General features: G+C 45.0%; 1 long non-coding RNA gene across 1 annotated transcript; it reads left to right on the top strand.

Moving 5' to 3' along the window:
- Positions 1 to 534: 534 nt before the first annotated feature.
- On the top strand, positions 535 to 1,075 carry LOC115286649. Its single transcript, XR_003906186.1, has 2 exons — positions 535 to 709; positions 838 to 1,075. It is a non-coding gene; the product is annotated as an uncharacterized LOC115286649 (long non-coding RNA).
- Positions 1,076 to 11,345: the final 10,270 nt, after the last annotated feature.

Below are 11,345 nucleotides of genomic sequence, written 5' to 3'. Positions count from 1 at the left end.
CTCAGGAAATGTAATATTTGCTCCCATAAACACAAAAGAAGAAATTCCTATAATAAGTTCCTTCACAAGGTACAATTAGCATATTTTTAGGATAAGGGGACAAGTCACTCCGATACCAGTCAACAAGGTGCCTTGGGGGTCGGTGCTCAAGCAAATATAACTGGGTGGGGGCGCCTTGCCAACCCGCCTTACCTCACAAGGAGTTTTTCTCAACTTAGTGAGTTCAGAAAATGTCTTCCAACAATAGAAGCAATAATGCTAATATGAGTAACAAGAAATAGTTCTCCTTGCATAAGCTCATATCAGAGCAGATAACTACGGATAGTTAACAAGGTAAAAATAACCTAACTATAAACTAAATATCAAACCAATTGTTGATCCAACACAGGCATCCAATCAAGGAAAGATTAAAAGAAGTAAAAGGAACCCAGCAAACGTAAACCCCGCCTCTTTACCAAAAACATCATCTTCTAGCATTTCCAGTATTAGAGCCCCGCCCTCCTCTCCACAGCCAGAAGAAACGGGCTGTGTAAACACGCCGACTGAGAAGCAAGAGCAGGCTTCTCCTTAGCCAGCCCACATCTCCGCCCATGCTGCTCACAGGATCAGAGCACAGGAGCTTCATGCCCAATGGTTCTGCCTTTAAACTTGGGACACAGTTGGCTGCTAAAAGTCATCCTTCCTGGGCCATGGAGGCCAGAAAATGAAGGTACTTTCCAAACCACTAGTGGGCATTTCTCCATGCGTGCTAATAGCTACTCAGCACTGCCGGTAACAGTTTGTGGATGAGTTTGCAAAAATCCAGACTTCATTGACTTTACTGTTAATTTTTTGTAGGAAAGGAACCAGCAGGAGGAAGCCTGGGAGAAGGGTTCAAACTCATTTGCAAAGTTGTGTGAGTTTTCCCAGCAGGGTTTGCTTCAAGCTGATTTGCGAGATGCACCAGGAATTGCCAGATCCAGGCTCCCAGTGTGTTGGAACTTTGAGAAAATGCCAGACAATATTGCTCTGAGGGCCAGAAAGAGAGAGCAGGGAGCCATTCACACACTGATTAAATGAATCCAGTTCCTGGTGGTTTCTACTCCCAGTTCCTAGGTCTTCCCAAGCTAGGAACGTGGTCTCTCAGGTAAGGGCACTGTCAGGGAAGACAAGGAGGCTGGCTTCCTGCTGTCCCTGCCCCCCAGCCCTTGCCTCACAGCTGTGCATTGTCACTGCAGCTCTGCATCTGGGGAGATCACAATTAACACCCCATCTTGCCTGAGTGCCAGTGTTAACCCCCTCACACACTTGCTTTTATTTGGTCTCTTTCCACCTCTCCCTCCCTCGTCACTCCCCTTAACCAGCAGAGGACTGGAGACACACAAAACCAAGAATGTTTAAGCCTGTCACCTCTGGTCTAGTTCTTCCATCTCCTAAGCTAAATTCCAAAAGGGTAATTGCATTAGTTATCCCCGAACCCAGCCTCCCTGTGGGGCTGGCCCCCTCTCCCCGTTCCCTCCCCTCCATCTTTCATGGAGCTGGAGCCCAGTTTGCACAAGGCTCTGTCCTTTGATTTCCAACCTGTACCCTCTGTGGAACCTTGTCCCTTTCCAGAGACCAGCCATTCTAGTGCAAGCTGAAGCTCCCTTCTTGTCACTCCCTCAGCCTTGTCGCCAATTAAAGGCATGGAAAGCTAGCTGCTGCCAGGGCAGCTCCTCCATGGAGGGAGGGAGGAGGAGGAGGAGGAGGAGGAGGAGAAGGAGGAGGAGGAAGAAGCAGCTCTCAGAAGCCTTGGGTGGGAGGCCCCCCTGGGAGCCAGACCAGGCCTGGGGCTAAGATGGGATGGAATGTGCAAAAGGATTCTTGGAAGCTGGGGCTGGGTGCGAAATTGTGGCCAACCACGCTGAATTGCAGCCCTGGAGATGAAAAACTAATGAAAAGGTTTGTCAGTGTTCCTACAACTTTGACATTGTCTCCAGAGTCGCTGTGATTCTCCGTTCTGTGGACAGGGCACGCGTGTCTTTCTTATGGCTGCTCACTGTATCTCCCTACCCTCCTCTTGCACCTAAATACACATGGAGGTGTTTGAACAGACATCACCTCCCCCTGAGAAGCTTCTAGCCCATTAGATAAGTCCATTGAACATCCACCCATGTGCCCCACAGTTCACAACCCCTGTTTAAGGAGGGGGATAGTTCTGCTGTGGGGCTTATGGTCAGAAGTAAGAGATTTATTTAGTGTGGGTTTCTCTGTTTTTTAAAAATAGATACATTTTTTAAAAAAATGACGTTACAAGAAATTCACTCTCCTGTCATTAGTTATCCATTGTGGGCTGATGACTCTCAAAAATTTATTTTCATAAAAAACATTCTTTCCATGACCCATCTGCCGATGGTCATCTGGTCTTCTAACATTTGCCGAGAACTTTCTGTGTGTCAGGCATGATTCTAGGTGCGGGGGTAGAGGGGAGTGGGACACAGTCCTGTCCTGGGGGAGCCTACATGGGTGGGGAAGCAGACTCCTTAACAGAAAAATGGTGTGTGTGCAAAAATAGGGGGTGTCTCTAATGGAGGCGGCAGCAGATCGCTATGAAGGGAGAGACGGAGCAGCTAAATTGGGGTGGTCAGGAGGGAAAGTTTCACCGGGGAGTTGACGTTTATGCTGAGTAAGTAGGGTGTTCTGACACCTACTGGCTTCTGGCAGTGTGGTTCTGGTGCTCACTTCCCCGCAAGACTGCCCCCCCTTCCTGCACCAGCCACAAATTCAGGCGGTCCCCAGGGCCCCCGCCCTTCTGGCTGATTGGCTATTAAGTTAGGGGCTCTCTTGACCACTTCAGGTTTGATCATTTGTTAGAACAACTGAAAGAACTCAGGAAAGAGCCATATTATAAGTACAACTTTATCACAAAAAATATGGATCAGGAACAGCCAAATGAAGAGACACACAGGGCGAGGTCTGGGAGGATCCACAGCCCTCTTCTCGTGGAATAAGGGTGCATTTTGCTCCCAGCACGTCCAAGTGCTCCTCACCCAGGAGATTTGTTCAGCAACACTGAGCACTGGTGTCCAGAGTATTAGTACCTAAGCATAATTGATTACGTCCCTGGCCCCATGACTCAATCTCCAGTCTTCCTTCCCTACCTGGAGCCTTAACCAGCTCAGAGACCCAACTAAGACCCTCTAATCATATGTTTCCATCTTCCTGGTCACCAGCTCCCATTCTGAAGCAATCTAGGGGTGCTCAGTGAGTCACCTCCTTAACTTGATGATAGCATAGTGACCCACGGGGCTCATGAATGACAAAGACACTTCCACTCAGGAAATCCCAAGGATGTTAGAAGCTCCATGCCAGGAACCTGGGGGGAAACCGCAAAAATTGTTCATTACATAACACATTCTTTTTTTTTTTTTAACATTTGTTTATTCTTGAAAGACAGAGCATGAATGGGGGAGAGGCAGAGAGAGGAAGACACAGAATCCAAAGCAGGCTTCAGGCTCTGTGCTAACAGCTTGAACCCACAAACCGTGAAATCATGACCTGAGCCGAAGTCTGACACAACTAACTGAGCTGCCCAGGGGCCCTCTACATTCTTTTATTTATTTTGAGAGAGAGAGAGAGAGAAAGAGTGTGAGCAGAGGGGCAGAGGGAGAGAGAGAATCCCAAACAGGTTCCATGCTGTCAGCGCTGATGATAGGTGTGGGGCTCATTCCCACGAACTGTGAGATCATGACCTGAGCCAAAATCAAGAGTCGGACGCTTAACTGGCTGAGCCACCCAGGCGCCCCACAAATTCTTTATACCAACTAAGATAGGCTGAGTAGAAAATTTTATCGAATGATTAAGAGCTGCTGCAAGTGCAGATTTGAGGGTCACCAGCCTACACTGACCAAAAACTAAGTTGAAGATTTCCCTTGGTCCCTGTACACAGAGTAGTAGGTGAACTTAACATGAATTAAGACAGCATGAGCCATTTCTGTTTGTTCTCTCCCTCTTCTTCAGTCTTGCGTCTCCCTCCACTTCTGCCGGTTGTTCCTTTTCTTCAGTTCCTTCGACCTTCCCTGCTTGAATTGCTTAAAGTCATGGCACAAAGCCCCAAACTCCACTGGCACCAGCGCCCCATCAGAGAACCCTCCTTTCTAACTGCTCTCCTCTCCAAGGCTGTGAGTTAGATGTCAACCCCCAGAGCCCCACCACTGTGTCTCAAGCCAGCAGCCGGGGGTGAAATCATGTAGCAGTCACTGTAGCTCAGATTTTATGTCCTTGAAAGTAGCCACAACTCAGAAACAGAAATCAAGCTTTTTACAGAGACTTTAGAAAGAAGATAGAAAACAACATCCCCTAGGACCTCTGTGATGTGAGCTCTGTCTCTCCTCATACTCTTTCCTTTGTCACTGGATCTCCCTGTCCGATTTTGGGAGGTGGTAAGGAATCCTTACTGTCCTTGCCTTGCAGATATAAGGTTTGTCCCAAAGGATGGATGTGAAAGAAAGAAGGATTCCACTGATAGTGCACACACATCCACGAATTCTCTCTCTCTCTCTCTCTCTCTCTCTCTGGGTGTGGGGGGGTGGGGGTGGAGTGCTGTTATGGAAAAATTATGAAAAGGAGGGTAAGGTTCAAGCTATAAGCAAAGAAAATAACTTCTCTCCAGGAGATAAAGATTTTACATCAAAATCCTCATTCTTCCTAGAGGCATTGTGAGATTGAATAGGGAAGGAGGAAGGTTTTGTTTTATTTTCTTAAGACGTCCTAGACCTCTCATTCATTCATTCAACAAATATTTATTGAACAGCAACTACACGCAAGGCACTATTCTGGATGCTTGGAATACAGCAAGAAATTTAATGGAAAAAGTCTTTGTGTGGACAGTCTCTTCAGTAAATGATGCTGGGAAAACTGGACGGCCACATGCAAAAGAAAGAAACAGGACCACTTCTTACACCATACACACAAAAAAAGACTTGAATGCAAGACTCTAAACCATAAAACTCCTAGAGGAAAACAGGCAGCAAGCTCCTTAATATCAGCCAGTTTTCATTTTTTGAAGCCGATGCCAAAAATAAAGGCAACAAAATAAACAAGTGGGATTACATCCAACTAAAAAGCGTCTGCACAGAGAAGGAGACCGTCAACAAGAGTACAAGGCAAACCACTGAGAAGATATTTACAAGTCAAATATCCGTTAATGGCTTAATGCCCAAAAGACATAAAGAGCCCACACAATTCAATAGCCAAAACAAACAATCTGATTAAAAAATGGACAGAAGGTCTGTCTGAATGGACGTTTGTCCGAAGAAGACATACATATAGCCAACAGGTATGTGAAAAAGTGCTCAAGATCACTAATCATCAGAGAAATGCAAGTCAAAACCACAGTGAGATGTCACCTCACACTGTTAGGAAATGGCTATGATCAAAAAGACAAGAAATATCAAGTGTTGGTGCAGGAAAGGGAACCCTTGTGCAGAGCTGGTGGGGACGTAAACTGGTGCAGCCTCTGTGGAGAACAACTCAGAGGTTCCTCAAAAAGTTAAAAATAGAACTACCATATGATACATCATTTCCCGTTCTAGGTATTTCTCTGAGGAAAACAAGAATTCCAACTTGAGAAGATATAAGAACACCCATGTTTACTGCAGCGTTATCTACAATAGCCAAATTATGGAAACAACTAACGTATCAGCTGATGGGTGAATAGATAAAGAAGTTGTGAGATATGTATATATTTTTAATGGGATATTATTTAGCCATAAAAAGAACAAATCTTGCTGTATGTGACAATATGGATGGACATTGAGAGTATCATGCTAAGTAAAATGAGTCAGACAAAGAAAGACAAATACTTATGATCTCACTTGTATGTGGAATCTAAAAACAAACAAATTAAAAAACCTGAACTCACAGATACATAGAACAAATCGGAGGTTGCCAGAGGTTGGTGGGGGGGGGTAGGGTGAAATGGGGGAAGGGGTCAAAAGGTAAAAATTGCCATATTGCCATTTATAAAATAAGTAAGTAGTAACAGTGTAAGGTCCAGCATGGTGTTAATGCTATATTGCATATTTGAAAGTTGTCAGTACAGTAGATCTTAAATGTTTTCATCACAAAAAATGTGTCTGTTAAATGTGTGGGGCAATGGAAATAAACAAGACCCATTGTGGGGATCATTTCGCAATGTATGCAAATAACAAATCATTCTGTTGTACACTTGAAATTAATGTTATATGCCAGTTATACCCCAATTAGAAAAAAAGAAAAAGGAGGGACGCCTGGGAGGCTCAGTTGGTTGAGTGTCTGACTTTGTCTCAGGTCATGATCTCAGGGTTCATGGGTTCGAGCCCCGCACCACTGGGCTCTGTGCTGAGGGTTTGGAGCCTGGAGCTGCTTCAGATTCTGTGTCTCCCTCCCTCTCCGCCTCTCCTGTGCTCTCTCTCTCTCTCTCTCAAAAATAAAACAAAACATTAAAAATTTTTAAAATAAGAGAAAAAAAGAAAGAAAATGTCAGATAGTATACTTTAATAATTTCCAAGATGTTATATGAATACCTTGGACAGGGCTGAGTTAATCACTGACAAATTAAAAAGAAAACACAGAAAGCTTCAGATGTTTATATTAGTAAAGTGACATAATCCTTTATATCTTATCTCATAGGCTGTTGCTCTTATTTCCATAGTAGTTAGTTTTGCAAATGCTTAGGCTCCCTGTTTTTTTTTAAGTTGAAATGAAAATTTATAGTAATTTTTTAAAAAAGGAAAAACTCCTATGCTGGTGAAGTTTACGTGCCTTTGAGGGAAGAAAAATAAACTAAAAACCGTAACAATGGCTATGAAGAAAAATAGAACCGGTTAAGAGATTAGAGAGTGATAAAAAGGAATGAATTTTATATCAGGAGATCAAGACAGCCTCACTGTGAGGCGACATTTGAAGTGAGTTGAGAGAGTAACAAATTGAGGAGAGCCAGTCCTTGGTGGAGGCGACAAATGCAAAGGCCCTGAGGTAGGATCTCACACAATCCAGGAGAGTTAGTACTACCGTTTTTCTTCTTTTTTTTTTTTCATTTAAATTTTAGTTAGTCAGCATGTAGTGTAATACTGGCTCAGACGTAGAAGTTAGTGATTCATCACTTACATACAACACCCAGTGCTCATCACAAGTGCCCTCCTTAGTACCCATCACCTGTCTAGCCCATCTCCCACCCACCGTGCTTTATCAACCCTCAGTTTGTTCTCTATTGTTAAGAGCCTCTTGTGGTTTGTTTCCCTCTCTTCTCTTTCCCCCTTCCCATATGTTAATCTGTTTGTTTCCTAAATTCCACTTATGAGTGAAATTATATGGTATTTGCCTTTCCCTAATGGATTTATTTCACTTAGCATAACACATTCTAGCTCCATCCACATCGTTGCAAATGGCAAGGTTTCATTCTTTTTGATGCTAGAATAATATTCCATTCTGTGTGTGTGTGTGTGTGTGTGTGTGTGTGTGTGTGTGTATACACCATATCTTCTCTATCCATTCATCAGTAGATGGACATTTGGGCTCTCTCCATAGTTTGGCTATTGTTGATATATATGGGGGTACATGTACCCTTTCAGATCTCCAGAGGGGCTGCCCCAGTTTGCATTCCCACCAACAGTGCAACACTGTTCCCTTTTCTCTGCATCCTGGCTCACACCTGTTGTTTCTAATGCTAATTATAGCCATTCTGACAGAGGTGAGGTTGTATTTCATCATGGTTTTGATTTTTATTTCCCTGATGATGAGTGATGTTGACCATCTTTTCATACGTCTGTTAACTATCTGGAGGTCTTCTTTGGGAAAGTGTCTATTCATGTCTTCTGCCCATTTCTTCACTGGGTCATTTGTGTTTTGGGGTTTTGAGTTTCATAAGCTCTTATAAATTTTGGCTACTAACCTTTTATCAGATGTCTGGCATATATCTTTTCCCATTTCAGAGGCTGCCTTGTAGTTTTGCTGATTGTTTCATTTGCTGTGCAGAAGGTTTTTATCTTGGTGAGATCCCAATAGTTCATGTTTGCTCTTGTCTCCCTTGCTTTCAGCAGTGTGTCTAGTAAGAACTTGCTCTGGCTGAAGTCAAAGAGGTTTCTCCCTGTGTTCTACCGTAGGATTTTGATGATTTCCTGTCTCACATAAAGATTTTTCATCCATTTTGAATTTGTTTTTGTGCATGGTGTAAGAAAGCAATCCAGGTTCATTCTTCTGCAGTCCAGTTTTCCCAGCACCATTTGTTGAAGAGACTGTCTTTTTTCCATTGGATCCTCTTTCCTGCTTTGTTGAATATTAGTTGGCCCTATATTTGTGGTTCTATTTCTGGGACCACAGTGTCTGTGTTTGTGCCAGTACCATACTGTCTTGATGACTACAGCTTTGTAGTATAGTTTAAAGTCTGGAATCGAGATGCCTCCAGTTTGGCTTTGTTTTTTAGGATTGCTTTGACTATTCGGGGTATTTTGCGGTTCCATACAAATTTTAGGATGGTTAGTTCTGGCTCCGTGAAGAATGCTGGTGGTAGCACAATTGTCATCTACCCCCCACCCCTCCACCTTTTCCCCCCAACCTCTCCCACAACTTTTCTTCCTTCTTTTCCTTCCCTGATTTTCTTCTTCTTCACTGAACATCAGCCTTATCCAGCACAACCTTGAAGTAAGCCCTGTCTTGTCCAGAAATGCTAAAATTTTTTAAAGGCAGGGAAAAGAATAGAACGAGAAAACCTGTCTCGGTGAGTGACACTCAGGCCACACATAGCCGCCATGTGACCATGACTTGCTGCTGAGAAACCCCTGCTCTGGCTCTGGGCCACCTGCAGAGTAAACTTCAGCTCTTCAAACGTGGGCCTACATTCTGTCAACTGTCGACAGCCACTGCCAGCTCTGAAGAAGATGGGACGCAGGACAGGGCATGGAGAGGAAGGGACTGCAGAAAATACATTTCTCGGTCAACAGCCAGACTGAAAACTCATGAGGATCTGCCATGACAGATTTCCTGGCTCGTGCATTAAAATCAGAACGCATAACTGCTCAGCTGCTGTGAGAGAGGACATGTGCATTGTTTAGTTTGTATACAGTTTGAGAAAACGCATTACATATTATAAAAGAAAGAATATCTTAACAGTGACATAATTTCCACATTCTCTTCTCCTTAAACTTACGCTAAAAGATATGCCATGATTAGAGTCTCTCTAAGAAAAAGCCCCTTCGTATGTGCAAAGATCACCACAGCCATGAATGCATTTGGAGTGTCTGAAGACTTTGGGAGGGAAACGCCTGGTGGAGGTGGTCTCCACCTCAGATGGAGACGGAAGACAAACTGAGGAACTTCCTGTTTAGTTTATTTTATCTTTTCCATTCTCCTGTTCCTGGCCCCTCCTGATCTCGTCTTCACTCCCCCAAACCCACACAGTCTGGTGTCATGCCCGCCGAGAATCCCACTGGCACCCCCTCTGTATTGGCTGCACTCTGTGTCTCTGCTGAAGCCCTCTTCTCGTTGTGGCATGACAACCCCTTTCCATGTGGCCTCCCGGACCTGCCTGCAGGCCCCTGTCTACTAGCCTTCTGGTGTCTGTCATCTCTGGGGCAGCCCAGTCCACTGTGTGGGCCCAGAGATGGTACTCAGCTGAGGGGCTGGGCAGGCCTCACTTCTGAGCGGGATTTGTAGCCCTACGGGTTTTACCTCTGAAGTTCTCATGTCACTGCAATAGCTTTTCCTGAGGCACTTCTTGACCTTGAAGACTGCCTGGTACTAGTGTCCGTCACCCCCTGCCTCCATCATGATCCTCCCCTCATCTTTCTGTTTTGTCTGATTTACACCAAGAAGTCCACGCTCTGCATTTGTAGAGCGCTTGATGCGTTTCAAATCAAAAGTCTGAGTCTGAGTTTACACAGTCCGTGGCAAGGGGTTCTCTCCCAGTGGGTGTGGAATCCTCTGCCAGAGTTGGAACAGTGCCCTGGATTATCTGTATGTCATAGGGAAAAAAGGAAGGAAAGAAGGAAGGAAGGAAGAAGATGAAAGAAGAATGGGGACTATTTAAAAAGGAAACAGCTGGAAAATGAGTTCATTTCTTCATTCACTCATTCGTGCACTAGTTGAATAGAAAACATATTTGCTGAGCCCCCATTATCCTGGATATAAGGCATGTAGGAGGGAACATGGCTTATGTGGTTGTGGGCCTCAGTGTTTGTGGGCTAGCACCCCTCAGGGGGCTGGGGACTCTGGCTGGCCCAGGTCACATAGCTGGAATACCCAGCAGCTTCCCCCGGTCACCATGGAGACCCCAGGGAGAAGAGGAGGAAGGTCCGCACTGGTATCATCCAGTAGCTTCCAATGTTCTTTCCTCTTGGTCTAAGCTGTAGCCCTTCTTGCAGCTGCAAATGCCCCCAGCCTGGGCCTCTGGCAGAGGGAAGGAGAGCTGCTGACCTCTGGGGGCTTTGGGCTGCAGGTGATCTACGTCACGGAGGAGGAGGGAGCCGGCTGTGTCTCGCCGCTGGCCAGGCAAAACTGCCATGACGAAAATTATGAGCTGAATTAAACTTTCATTTGATTTTTATTTGGTTTCAGCAACCAATAAAGGGACAGCAATTTTCCAAGTCCTGTCAGCGGTTGGAGGAATGCTTTGAGAACATCTGTTTTATGAACAGCAGCAACAATAAAAGCCAATCCCATATTTGTAGAAGCTGCCTTCTAAGGCCCTCTGAGGGCTTTCACCGATCTGATCTGCTGCCTTTCCCCAGTGGTCCCGGAGAAAGGGTATTTCCTTGTAATTACGCCTAACTACTCATCCCCCCTGCAACTCTCCCCCTGCTGTCTCCTCACCCCTGGCAAGGAGGAAAGGAAGAGGGGCCCAGCAGAGCTGACAGTGGGGGTGGGAGAGAGAGCAGGAGAGAGCCAGGCGCCTTGTTCATGCGTTCATCACCCCTTATTCAACACCGTCTTGGGGCTCAGCTCCCACTCGCCTTCCCGTGGTGTGCTCTGTGTTCTCAGGACTTAGGGAAGTACATGGTGAAGTGTGGTCACAGGGAAAAAGTGAGAAAGCCTCCCTGGTTGGCAGAGCATTCCATTTTTCTGAAACAACAGAAAAATACAGAAATTTCCCATTTGCCCCCAAGCCTTTTCTCACCTATACCTTGTGGAAGTGCCCAAATTGTTTAAAAAATAGACATCATTTATTCTAATTACTTGACAGAAAGTATAGGCTACACTAATTTCCAAATTGATGGTAGTTTAGCCACGGGAAGGGATGGGCCTTCAGAGGCCGAATGGGATACACAAAATACAGACTATCCTTGAGGTGGAATGCTGTTTGGTCAATAAAGGAATGAAATACATGCTTATTGTGGATGACACTTGGAAAA

Source organism: Suricata suricatta, chromosome 3 (genome assembly GCF_006229205.1).
Source record: "Suricata suricatta isolate VVHF042 chromosome 3, meerkat_22Aug2017_6uvM2_HiC, whole genome shotgun sequence".
Lineage (NCBI taxonomy): Eukaryota > Metazoa > Chordata > Mammalia > Carnivora > Herpestidae > Suricata > Suricata suricatta.
This window is presented reverse-complemented; position numbering and strand designations above follow the sequence as displayed.